This window comes from Nelumbo lutea, chromosome 4 (assembly GCF_056320005.1).
Source record: "Nelumbo lutea isolate HS-2025 chromosome 4, American lotus-T2T, whole genome shotgun sequence".
NCBI lineage: Eukaryota > Viridiplantae > Streptophyta > Magnoliopsida > Proteales > Nelumbonaceae > Nelumbo > Nelumbo lutea.
This window is the reverse complement of record NC_142687.1, coordinates 54691958-54705804: the sequence shown is the minus strand read 5'-3', so window position 1 is coordinate 54705804 and position 13847 is coordinate 54691958. Positions and strand designations below refer to the sequence as shown.

General features: G+C 40.0%; 2 long non-coding RNA genes and 1 pseudogene across 3 annotated transcripts; all 3 read left to right on the top strand.

Moving 5' to 3' along the window:
* The first annotated feature begins 3741 nt into the window (after window positions 1-3741).
* On the top strand, window positions 3742-6480 carry LOC148860686 (uncharacterized). Its single transcript, XR_016112259.1, has 5 exons — window positions 3742-4107; window positions 4536-4636; window positions 4776-4979; window positions 5154-5413; window positions 6344-6480. It is a non-coding gene; the product is annotated as an uncharacterized LOC148860686 (long non-coding RNA).
* Window positions 6481-6627: 147 nt separating this feature from the next.
* On the top strand, window positions 6628-8327 carry LOC148860685 (uncharacterized). The gene is made up of 4 exons (XR_016112260.1): window positions 6628-6764; window positions 6860-6903; window positions 7974-8069; window positions 8189-8327. It is a non-coding gene; the product is annotated as an uncharacterized LOC148860685 (long non-coding RNA).
* A 497-nt stretch (window positions 8328-8824) lies between these two features.
* On the top strand, window positions 8825-11687 carry LOC148860684 (protein CLAVATA3 INSENSITIVE RECEPTOR KINASE 1-like; annotated as a pseudogene). Its single transcript, XR_016112258.1, has 3 exons — window positions 8825-9325; window positions 9887-10281; window positions 11016-11687. The product of XR_016112258.1 is annotated as a protein CLAVATA3 INSENSITIVE RECEPTOR KINASE 1-like (transcript).
* Window positions 11688-13847: the final 2160 nt, after the last annotated feature.

Below are 13847 nucleotides of genomic sequence, written 5' to 3'. Positions count from 1 at the left end.
GATCGGCCTATGCACTCTTTCATCTTCTCTTACCAGAATAGAACTGATGGCCTCATCCCTGACCGAGAGGTATAAGAGCAGGGTTTCTCTTGGAAGGGGTCATGTGAGCAGAGGGGGTGAGGCTAGGTAGGACTTCAGTTCATCAAAGGCTTTCTAGCATTCAACAGTCCACTAGAGGGCCTTTAGCTTCTTGATGGCTTAGAAGAAGGGTATGCAACGGTCGACTGATTTTGAAATAAATCGGCTGAGGACAACCACTCGGGCGGTCAACCTTTGTGTCTCCTTGATGGACCGAGGTGGCTCTATGTCAAGTATAGCATAAATTTTCTCTAGATTGGCCTCTATGCCTCGCTGAGTGAGTATGAAGCCCAAGAACTTTCCTGAGGTGAGGCCAACGGTACACTTGCTAGGGTTCAGCTTCATGTTGCACTTTCTCAGCACCACAAAGGTCTCGCCGAGGTCCGAGGTGTGCTAGTTAGCTTTCAGGCTCTAAACCACCATGTCGTCCACATAGGCCTCGACGTTCCTTCCCATATGGTCCTTGAAGACTTTGTTGACAAGCCATTGGCAGGTGGCTCCAGCGTTCTTTAATCCAAATGGCATGACCTTGTAGTAGTAGGTGCTTTGCTCGGTGATGAACAAGGTCTTCTCTTACTCTCGGGGTGCATCTTGATCTGATTGAATCTAGAGAAGGCATCCATGAAGCTTAATTCCTCTTGAATGAAGTTGGTGTCGAGTAGCTTGTCTACCTCCTCTCCAATGGCTTTCCAACGCTCCGATACAAAGTTCATCTTTTTTTACCAAACTGGCCTATAGCTCGGTTCCATGCTTAGCCCATGAGTAATGATCGATGGGTCAATTCCTAGCACGTCAGTGGCAGACCAAGCAAAGATGTCGGCATTAGTTTTGAGGAAGCTTACCAATTCGAAAAGTGTGTTTGGAGGAAGGTGGGACTCGACACGCACCATCTTCTTAGGCTCGACCTTGTCTAGGGGAACCGAGACCAGGTTCTCGGCCGGTTGGCCTCGGCTCGCTGGCTCATCCCTGAGGTCAAGCCCTTCCAACAACAAAGCTTCATTATTTTTGCCTTTTAGTGCTGCCACATAGCACTATTTGGTTGTTTGCTGGTTTTCCCTAACGACTCCGACGCCATGCTCAGTGGGGAACTTCATGGCGAGGTGATGGGATGAAATGGTCACCTTGAGTGCATGAAAGGTTGACTTCCCAATGATGGCATTATACGGGGAGCCTATCTTCACGACCAAGAGTTTGGTCATCCTAGTCACCTGTCGAGGCTCCATCTTGGTTGTAACTAGTAGGATGATTCTTCCTTTTGTCTTGACGATGATTTCAAAGAAGCCGACTAGTGGTACGTCAACTGACTACAACTGATCTGGTGTTAGCTCCATCTTCTCGAAGGTGTCATAGAAGAGGATTCCTGTTGAAGAGCTACTGTCCACAAGTATCCTCTTCACCATGTAGTTGGCGATGGTCATGGACACCACCAGCACGTCATCGTGGGGAACTAGGACCCCTTTCAAGTCATCGTTCGAGAAGGAGATGACATCGTCTGGTTTTGGCTTCTTGGGTGTAGGGCCTTGGATGCAGAGTTGCCTGGCATAAGCCTTTCGAACTGAAGTTGATGCTCGACCCGAGATTGTGCCCCCGACGATGACATCGATGACTCCTACTAGTGTGTGATGCTCCTGCTGCTATTGCTGTGAGGACGATGTGCCAATGTTGCCACCCACATACTCTTTCAAGTGACCGCAGTGGTGGTACTTGCAATATTTCTTCAGATTACCCCTCTTGGGTTCCTCTTCATCTTGGCTGGCCACTTCATGCATTCCTCATTCCCTACTTGCATTCCTCTTTGTTGTTGTTGTGGTTGTGACAACGACCATCTCTTTCCTCCTCTTCTTCTCGGAGGCCCCTCGGTTGGAGTCAACCTTAGGTTCATGGAGGCAGTCACTAGCCTCAGCCTCTTCAGCAGCAATGTACTTTTGTGCATTTTTTAAAAATTCTACCTTATTCTTGGGCGACGTCTTAGAGATGGACCATTTAAGGGGTCCAGGCCGAAGGCCGTTGATTGCGGCATGCATGGAGACTGAGGGGTTGAAGTCTTGGACTTCGATCTCTTCCTTCTTGAAACTGTTGATGTAAGCTTAGAGGCTCTCTCCCCGTTTTTGCTTGATCGACATAAGGGACACAACGGTCTTCTGGAACCATTGGTTGCTGATGAAGTGGGAGAGGAAGAGGTCAATGAATTGCTCCCAAGTGTTAATGGACCACGGGGAGCATGGAGATCCATCTACACGCACTTTGTTGAAAGTTGCTTGGAAAGCTTAGCACACCAGGGCATCGAAGTACCTGTAAAGAAGCACGAGTGCTCAAAAGCTCTCTAAGTGGTCGTTCGGGTCAGTGGTTCCATCATATGGTCTCCAAAGTGGGAGCCTTGAAATGAGGTGGGAGTGGCTTCGAGGTGATAGAGTTAGTAAAGGCATCCATCTGAGTGGATGAGGGGTTCTGACTAGTGGAGGCATCACCTCGGTCCTCCTACACCTATCAGATCTTGTCTTGAATGGCATCGATCTACGCCTATAGGTCGCCAAGTCGTCGGTCGATGGGGACTTGGGCCTCATCCATGTTTTCTCTAACATGGAATTGGTCGGCCCGATTCCCTAAGTTCTCAAACGCCAGTACGTCTTGGACTTTTTGGGCTCGACAATCATTAAGGAAATTGCGGAGGTTCGATACTGGTTAGGGAGAGGCGTAGTGTCGGCCCCCAGCCCTCAGAGGAGGACTGTAGTGACCAGAGCACCTACCTTCATCCCGATCACTCTCTGCACGGTGGTAGCAGTCGCGGTCCCAGTGATTGTCACAGGTAAACCTGTTCATGGGTCGGGTGGCCCGGCCCGACCCCAAAACGGGCTTGAACAGCGTGGGCCGAAAAGCCTGGCCCGCATAAAATTTGAGCCGGGCTCGGGCTTTGCCAAAATAGCCTAGCCCGACCAATAGTTAAACCTAAGTAAACCTGGCCCGACCAATAGTTAAACCTAAGTAAACCCGGCCTGACCTATAGTTAAACCTAAGTAAAAACACTATGTGATGTCCATTTGAATAAATTTTTTGATTTGAGAATGTTGTTGATTCACTTGTAGGCCCATTGTTCATTTAAATAGGGGAAAAAATATCTAAATTAAAATAGAAAATGTCCATTTGAATAGGGAAATTTTTGAATTTCTTTTATTAGGTCAGGCTTCGGGCTTGGGCTTCAGGCTTTTTATCAGGGCCGGGCTCGAGCCCAAGTTGTAGGCCCGTTGGTCGGGCCGGGCCTAACATTTTTCTATTAATAAAGAATCAAAGCCCGGCCTGGCCCATGAACAGGTCTGGTCAAAGGACCTAGCTGGATCATCTCCCCTTCGGCTTGGGAGGCAAGATGTCTTCAACGGGAGCTCACTGGCTCATCAATTGCTGCTATTGGACGTTGAGGGCCGATTGGGCACTGGACTAGTGGCATATGAGTGGAGCGCCCACTATGCTTGGTGAGTGGTTGGGAATTCTCTTTCACTTGCGCGTGTCCAGCCAGGGAGGGGAGTAGGTGTGGGTGTGGATTACTAGCCTACCATTCTATGACATTTTATTTTTTAAATTCTAGTGTCTCTCAAAAGAGTTGCATTTGCATTCACTCATTTTGCATTTTGCGTTCAAGAGTCGAGTTGTGAGATTGTTGCAATTCGTGATACTCAAGTATTCCGGGTGCTCAGTCTGGCCGGGCTGGGGCACGAGTGCGGGTGTGGGTTACCCATTTACCTTTTATATATTTAACACTATAAGAAAATTGCCATATACTGATGGCTATTTTTACCGACGGAAATAACCGTCGGTGTAGATGTACATATACCAACGGATTAACGTCCATCTTCCTTCCCGCCCTCTCTGTCTCTCTCCTCTTCCATTCCTCCCTCTCGAGCTCCCTATCTCAGTCGATTAGTCCCTCTCTCAGTCCTCTCTCTCGCGCGCGCTCTCTCTCTCGAGCTCTCTATCTCTGTCGCCCATCAACATTTGGCAAGTATCTCATTCACGCATCAGCGGCATTTGATTGAGGTAAAAATCCCTTTATCTAATTTTTAGGTTTTTTTCTTGTTTGAAAAAATCAATGGTTGTTTTCTAGATTAATAAATACGCATTATATATTTGAGTGGTTTAAAGGATGTGTAAACAGGTTTAGACTTAGATTAGATCTAGGTATATCATAACTTTGTCCTAGATCCATTTAATCAGATTTAGGCATTTAGGCATAGTGTATCTTGAATGAAATAAAGTGCAAAAGTACCCTATGGGTTGAAGCCACAACCCTGTTTGTTGTGCTATGAAGAAACGAGTGTATGTTTCACCTGTTTGTTGAAGTGCCAATATCTCTGTGTCATTAAGCTAACTGGATTGGCCTCTTCTTTCTTGATACATGCAGTTTTTCTGTGTGTGTTGCCATTATGTGTATATGTATATATATTGTATTATCTTTCTTAATGCAGGTAGAGTTGTAATATTTGAATAAGCTAGAATGGCGGTCACTGATGCTCAAAACCCACTTCTCAACGAGATAACTTGCGGGTCTTTGCTGCAGAAATTGCAGGCATTCTTTTTTAACCTTTCCAACTTGAAAGTCTATCATATTTCATTTTCATTTTATTTATGCACGTTTTTTATTATTGGAACATGAAGTTACATATTCAGCAGAGGAAATAAAACTGAAGTTTGGGTTTGTAATGCAGCAAATATGGGATGAGGTTGGTGAGAGTGAGGAGGAGCGTGACAGGATGTTACTTCAATTAGAACAAAAGTGTTTGGATGTTTACAAGAGGAAGGTTGACCAGGCTGTAAAGTCAAGGGAATAGCTTCTTCAGGCCTTGGATAATGCCCAGTCTGAATTGTCCAATCTTCTCTCAGCTTTGGGGGAAAAAAGCTTTGTTGGAGCTGTGAGTGAACGCTCATCTTGTTTTATCTAAGATAGAATGTACATAATGGGTCCTTAATTTTTTTGTCAGAAAAACTTCAAGTAGAAATTTGTGAACTTTATAGGCATATATTCCTCTATGAACATTGCGAACCTATTCAGGTTTCCTCATGGATATGGCCTTTATGTCTTACAGCCAGAGAAGACTACTGGGACAAATAGGGAGCAACTTGCAGCTATAGCACCTGTGTTGGAAAAGCTTTGGAAGCAGAAGGAAGAAAGAATAAAGGAAATTTCTGATGTACAATTACAGATTCAGAAAATATGTGGGGAGATTGCTGGGAACTTGAAACTTAGTGAGCAGGTGGGGCCTCCTACGGTTGATGAAGCAGACCTATCCCTCAGGAAGTTGGATGAAAATTTCATGCTCAACTCCAGGAACTTGAAAAAGAAAAGGTAGTCTCTCTCCCCTGATCATCCAGTAGATGAAAAAATAATTAAGTTAAAGGTGATTGTGATTAAGTTGTTTTTACTTTCACATTGACTGTAGTGGTAATAATCCATTGACTTTCCAATGTGGCAGAGTTAGATTGCACAAGGTCCTTGACTTTGTAAGCACTGTGCATGACCTCTGTGCTGTGTTGGGCATGGATTTCTTCAGTACTCTTACTGAAGTTCACCCAAGCTTAAATGACTCTGTTGGTATGCAAGCCAAGAGTATTAGTAATGATACACTACCAAAGTTGGCTAAGACAGTACTTGCCCTAAAAGAAGAGAAGTGGCAACATTTATACTTGAGCCTAGTCTTGGAAATCAGGGAAGTAGTCAAGTTGTGTACATAACCTAGTGCACATTTATTTATTGTTTAATACATAAAGACGCCAATAGGCACCACATGGGACATTAGAAGTGAAAACGCCTTTAGGAACAAGAAACCTCAAAAAGTTTTTTCTATCAAAACTCACTATTGCATAAACAAGGTGAGAGAAGGTACAACTGGTTCTACTTGAATTAGCCCAACCGAATTAGATTTTAGGTAGGTAAAGTCAAAATGGCTACATGGCACTAATGTGGCAGCATTTTTTCAGGAAGCAACCATGGCACCAAAAAATACACTATATGTAGTTCTTTTGGAAGTGCCTAATCAAACAGGTGGTGCAGATTGTGAAAAATATTCATTTTTCTTTCATTGGATTAATAAAGCAAATATTATACTTATCAAAAAAAGAAAATAAAACAGCTGGTGCCATGTCAATGCTGTTTGATCTCTGGACAAGCTTATAGCAGAGCTAATGATAGAAAAAAAGGGAAAATTTGAGGCCTGTAGTGCTATGTGGAGGAACCTGGCCCAATCCCTTCACTCAAAATTTGATCTCTGGATTGCAGGAATATGAATATACGCATTGAATCACATTGATCATCAATTGATCTGTAAACAAGCCCTTGAAAGGAGCAAAAGTTCTATGGCCTGCATCTTCACAGGACACTTCAAGAGTTACGTTGCAGCCCTGTACATCTTAAAACTTGAAGCCATGCATGCACTTGACTTTATACAGAAACAAAGGGTCTCTTATATCATGTATCTCCAGCAGATGCCAGGATTATTTTTGAAGAAAACCAGAAAGAACAAGGAATGAATCAGAGACCATCATCTGATTTGATGAGCTGATCTGATCATTGTTGTAAGAAAGCATGCACTGATGTACATTTGCATCATGAGTATATGCTTTGCGTCACTCGCCCACTTTCAGAACATATGAACACACACAACAACATATCAAAATAGCAAGGACAACCAGTAAACATTGTAAGAACAACTTCTATAATGGATTAAACACAGCTCAGAGGTTATGCTTTAGGTCCATATATCTTTCTCCTAATGATACACTCTTTTTTTTCTAGGTATTTACATTTGATCAATGTTCATATCAAGGCTGTTATCTAAGGTTGATGATCAACGCCAATGATTGCCCTGTTTCTCATTTAATTATGCTCTTTATATTAATTAGCGTTGGCTTAATAATTTCCATTTGTCCATTTATTTTTATTTTATTTTACTTTTTTATTTTCATCTTTTTAAGCAAATACAGTATAGAATATTGCTGACCTTTCATTGATTTTCTCCTGAATATTACTGTTCAATGTTATTGATTGAGCCAGGTTGAGAACATTGATTCCAAATCTTGGGGAACAGCCCAAGAGACCCCAAAGAGGTTGAAACAATGAGACCAAACTGTGGTGGAGAACTTGCAGTGCATGAGAGTATGATTCACATTCTCTGCTGCCAACTCACATAAGCAGCAATGGTTAACAATGAGCATCCCTTTTGATTGAAGCAGATCAATAGTTTGAACTCTTCCCTCACAGCCAACCACATGAAAAAAATCACCTTACATGAGGAGCAACCAGATTTTTAAACATTGATTTTACAGTAAAACAATTTGAACTCTCACTTAACCACCCTAACCCATCTTCAAGATCAGGCTGAGCCTGAGGTCTTGCTCGGTTACTCCTAGCAGAAGCTACAAGTTTGAGAGGTCCTCCTAATACAAGCATACAACATCTCCTCTTCTATAAATAACCAAGATTATCAACTGGACCGAGGCTTAGTTTACCGTAACTTGATACATTGGGTTTTGTCCAATTTCCAAAAGGAAAAAGATATATATTTGAAAATGACCACTTTTAATTGACAAGGGGCCATTTATGACTGCATTTCTAATCATTCTGCTACAAAAAAAAAAACACTAAAATAATGTAATGTTAATTAGGCTGCATTTGGTATTCCTTATTTTAAGGACTTATCTCCTTTATATAGTTAAAAGCTCAGTGTTCATAGGGGCATTTTAAGTTAACTTTGCTTGTAGGGATCTTTCTTATAACAATTTAAATGGTTCCTTGCCAAAAATATCTGCCAGAACTTTCAAGTACCCCTTTTCTCAGTCTTATAATGCTTTTGTTTTCTTTTCAAGTTATGTTGATTCTTAACATTATATATCTTTATTTCCTACTATAGGATTATTGGGAACCCTTTGCTTTGTGGGCCAAATACAAAAATTAACTGTTCTGCTGTGTCTCCAGAGCCACTTTCTTTCCCCAGATGTTCCAAGAGGTAGCACCTACAAATCCACAATTAGCACATATACATTTGTGTTGCACAATTAAATAATTCTAAAGATTACTTACTTGAGTATGTCAATATCTATGCTATAAATAACTTTGGCTTTCCAGACCAGTCAGATTCGGGAGGAGCAAAAAGCCACCATCTTGCTATTGGATTTGGGGTAAGTGTTGTGTTAATTTCTTTCATCATTGTTGCTGTTGGGCTGCTTCTCTGGTGGCGACACAAATACAACAAGCAGATTTTCTTTGATGTTAATGGTCAGTACCTATTCCTATTGTAGATTTTTTTTCGTGGATCATATCTTGTACTAGTATGTGAACACATGCAATCTTTCCAGATCTATCTTCCTTGCTAGACTCTACTATTTCAACTGGTGATCCGCATTACTGATTGGGTATCCTTAGATATGCTTTGACCGACTTATATCTGAACCATGTCCTAATCATTGGTTGCACATTTTGTGAGCTGTATGACTGTAAAAATGGATTGGATGGAAGTGTTCATGTGAATGCCTGGGACATCTTGTAGAGCAAAAAGTATGTGCTGATCAAGATCTAACAAATAAATTATGGGCAATTTAAAGGCATTGTTTTTGCTTTCCTAATTTGTTAAATGAGTATGATGGATTGGATTGTGATTATTGATTTAGGAGTTCTATGCTGTACCAATTTAATGGTGCTTGGAATAAACTATGTGCATGACTTATAATGCCTCCTAAATAAGATTTTTTTGTGCATTTTCTGTTTAACTCCTTTTTTATTTGGTTAAATTAGTTTGTTTATGTTTAACATACTGAATCACTGATAAGACTTCATTTATTGCAAGAAGTTATTTTCCTCTGCACATAGCAGTGTATTGTTGTATAATGTGCCTTAGTTTCTCAGTTTAAATGTTCCATTGGCAGACTAGTGATCCAGAGGTGTTCTTGGGCCACTTGAAGAAGTACTCATTTATGGAACTCTGATTAGCCACTAACCATTTCAACTCAAAGAACATTTTAGGAAGTGGTGGCTCTGGAATTGTTTACAAGGGTTGCTTGTCAGATGGGAGTCTGGTAGCTGTCAAAAGGTTGAAAGATTATAATGCAGCTGGTGGTGAAGTCCAATTCCAGACAGAAGTTGAGACATTAAGCTTGGCTGTCCATGGGAACCTCCTCTGACTTTGTGGGTTCTGCATGACAGAGAATGAACGGATCCTGGTTTACCCTTATATGCCAAATGGAAGTGTAGCATCTCGATTAAGAGGTGAGTGATTTGGTTAGATTAAAAACTACACTATTGGGGACTCAACTTTCAAGAACTTCTTTTCAACATCCGAGGACATCAGATATTTTTCCATTTGTTGAGTTTGTGCTCTGCTATCATGGGACCTGTTTTAATGTGCCATAACCATAATAGTAAAACTTGTCTCTGAAACATGTCATTTAAATAGTGATCCAGGCATCATGCATTAAAGAAAAAATTCCTGCAAATGCTAAGATTTAAAGGGAAAAAATACCAACTTGAAGCCAGGATTTTCTTTATTTAAGGGAGTACATCTCTGTAATTTTACACCGTTTTATTCTATAAACAGTGCTGCTATTTTAGTAATTCTAAACTACATTTGTGACTTGTAACTGAGTTGTCCTGGTGAAGTTTTGTAGCTGAAGACTGCATCATCTAGGTCTGCATTATTTCATAATTTTATTGTTTGAATTATTTTTTCAATTCCTCAACTACTAAGTCAGAACAGATTATTGGGATAGTCTTTTTTGGTGGTTTATTCCAATAGTCTATGATTGTTTGAAACATGTTTTTCCATACCAGATCATCATATCCATGGAAAGCCAGCTCTAGATTGGTCAAGATGAAAGAGGATAGTTTTAGGGACTGCTAGAGGTCTACTTTATTTGCATGAACAGTGTGACCCCAAAATTATTCACCGTGATGTGAAAGCAGCTAACATTCTGCTTGATGAAGATTTTGAAGCAGTTGTTGGAGATTTTGGATTGGCAAAGCTCTTGGATCACAGGGATTCTCATGTCACCACAGCTATCCATGGGACAGTTGGCCACATAGCTCCTGAGTACTTACCAACAGGTCAATTATCAGAAAAGACAAATGTATTTGGTTTTGGTATCTTGCTTCTTGAACTGATTACAGGTCAGAAGGCTCTAGATTTTGGACAGGCAGTGAACCAGAAACGTGTAATGCTTGATTGGGTACTCTCTCTCTCTCTCTATATGTATGTGTGTGTGTGTGTGGATCATGGAGGGATGCCCATTGTCCACAGGGAAGGTTTCTCAGATACGTAATAAGGGTGCGGCAAACTTATTTGTCGGTTTAAAGTTCCCATTCTCATATTCCATGTTCTTGGCACTTGGCTTCCTAGGCTGGAAGTTGATCCAATTGGATGATCTTTCCATACAATGTACTTTATTCTTCTTTGTTTGCAATCTTTGACTTGGAGTTTATGGATTGGTTGATCTGGCTTTCATACCATGTGTGCCCTTCTGAACTCTTGTTCTGGCTCTGGTGGTAGACTTAAAGCTTTGTGGGAAATCGAAATTTCCCCAGATTGAATGTAAAGCATAGTTATGATGGGGAAATCCAGATATCTAGTGCTGTGGGTTTTTTGTTGGATCAGGTTCTAGCATCTAAACTATCCAAAACTATGCCACAGGTTGGTATGGTGGTTCACCAATCTCAGAGGAACCAATTTGGGTCGACCCCAAGTGATGCTCCTTAGGACTGGCCTTATGCACTCTTAATGATGGGGTTCCTTGATCTTGGATTGAACTCTGAAGACATACTTCTGCACCAGAAGAACTCCAAGAAAGAACTCTAAAGAATACTTTACAACCGAAAAAGAATTTAAGGCCAGGACTTTAGAACGAGCCAATATATAAGTTGATATCCTTCTAGTGTGTCTGATGTTGTTACTTATTTTGTGCAGGTGAAGAAGCTTCATCAGGAGGGAAAGCTCAATCTCATGGTGGATAAATGTCTGAATAACAACTTTGATAGCGTTGAGTTAGAGGAGATGGATAAGGTTGCTCTTTTGTGTACACAATTCCATCCTTCTCAGCGTCCAAAAATGTCCGAGGCCTTATGGGTGTTGGAAGGTGATGGTTTAGCTGAGAAGTGGGAGGCCTCATAGAGGGCTGAAACACCAAGATTGAGATCATCTAAAAACCTGCCTCAGAGATATTCAGACTATATAGAGGAATCTTCGCCTGTGTTAGAAGCAATGGAACTCTTTGGCCCGACGTAATCTAATCTTATGATAAAAAAAGCTGGAACTCATTGGCCTTGGAGACACGGCTCTGGTTCTAATGACCAAATTGAAGAGTTTTTGAACTACAAATATATGATTGAGTTCATAACCATAGCAACTGAATGTTTGTATTCATCTGTACAAAAAGGAAAACCCATCTCAAATTGGTTGGCCTGATTGAACTTTTGCTTGGATTTTTTTGGGGGGAAATAGTCAAGGAATGTCATGTTTATTTGTTTGTCATTGAACAAGTTAAGCTTTTGCATATTGTTTAGTTTTTTGATGTATAAGTATTCTTTCTATGTTGGCCATTTTGGTCGAACAGGAATCTAGAGAACATTTTTTGATGTACAGGTGTTCTTTTTGTGTTGTACATCTTAGGTATACCCTGAACTTCTAACGGCGGACGACCTGTGTTGGTATATCCTGATCCTATACTAACGCCCACGTTCTATTGGTATAAAGTGAACCTATACCGATAGACAGGACTCATATTGTGACGAACGAATCCGTCGGTATAGCAATTTATGTCATACCCTGTACCTATGATGTACACCGACGGATAGCTTGACTGACAGTTTAGAATCTCGAAATCCATTGGTATAGGTATATACCGACGATATCTTACCTGACGCATTGGTTGACTGTCGGAGTAGCTCATATAGAGATATATCGACAAAATTTTCACATATACCGACGGATTTGATCCGAACGTTTCTCAGAAAAGTTGCCACTTTTCTTACTTGCATTGGGAAATATATTTATACCCCCATGTATGAACATCCATTTGCATTCACTCATTTTGCATTTCGCATTGAAGAGCCGAGTTGTGAGATTGCTGCAATTCGTGATACTCAAGTATCCTAGGTGCTCAGTGTTGGGCCGGGCTGGGGCACAAGTGTGGGTGTGGGTTACCCATCTACCATTTCATCACACTTATTTTTTAAATCCAAACGTCTCTCAGAAGAGTCACCACTTCTCTTAATTGAGATGGGAAATCTATCTATCTATCTATATATTGTAATACAATATATATATATATATTGTATTACGAATACAGACAAAATAATATAAAATGTAAGGTTTTGTACTCTACAAATTTGTATTTGTACTCCTTCCAAATTGAGCAATAGTAAAGAAAATAAATCCTTACTGTTGGTATAGAATTGTTCGTGTAAAAAAAAAGATAAAGCTTTAAAAAGGCCTATAATATTAAAATATTTCTATTAAAGTAATCTTAATTGACTTCTTTCATATAATTAGTATATAAATTACATAAGAAAGAAAACCGATCTAAGATGATGGAATTATGCATTCCTTGATAATATATTCATCACCTCGGGATTTCAACCTTGATAATTTGAAGCAATTCAGCAACCACCATTCCCTTTGTAAATAACTAGGTCCCCATGTTCATTCGTTGGACAACAATAAATTTTATGTAGGAGAATTGGGACAACAAGGCATTTGCTATTAACTAGCACACTATAGAGCTAAATTATATTACTAGGGATCAATTGAATTTTATGTGGATAGGAATTTCCCCACAAATAGGGGTGTAAATGGATCCAATCTAAAGTTTGATCTCATTTTGTTGAATTCGGATATTTCCACTTCGGATCTTTAAATCGGATCAGATAATAGGATTCAATCAGAAATCAAATTGAATTCAGATCATTCCCCTCCTATATATCCGATCTGATAATATATATATGTGTGTTTTTTATTTATAAATATATCATTTATATTGCATTTTTGTAAACGGAGTTGTTGACAGCACTGGCTTCTACCAAGAGACTGGTATAAGCTATCAACTCTTCAAGGTTTCAACAAGTTGTGTGGCATGAACCACAAGTGAAGAATGTATAATACCTTAGCCCGTGGGTGCTCATTGGTTGTTCTAGCCATGACAAAAGAATGAATGCCGCACAGTTTCTTAGCAAGCTTGTTGTGTAAATTAGTTCCAGTGCTTGGTAATGCCCACACCATATTGCATATATAGATGTAGGAGGTGTTTGGTACATTGGCATTGCGTTATCGTTGTATTTTGGATTGATCAATACAAATTTATGAGACAAAATTTTCTATTTGAAATGTTTTGAAAATATTTTGAGTTGATTAATACAAATTGTTATTTCTACCTAAAATGCCAAATTTGATATTTCTCACACACATGCATTTTTTTTTAATTGAAATGACACATATATGATGTGACAACAAATTCTTGCAAATTTGTATTGATCAATCCAAAATTCAAGGTAATGCAATGCCACTATACCAAACACCCACTCATAACCAAATATTAGAATCGTGCCAATAATAATAAAGAGAACATTATAGATTAATAAATAAATAGCTCATAGGTTTTAGATTAATCTCATGAAAGTGAGACCTAGAGAAGGAACATCTTTTGAATCATCCAACACAATCTCATCAAAGTTATTCCTAATCTCTATCTTCACATTTTCATCATTCTATGAATATAAATTTATAGAAGGAAATTTAGATCAG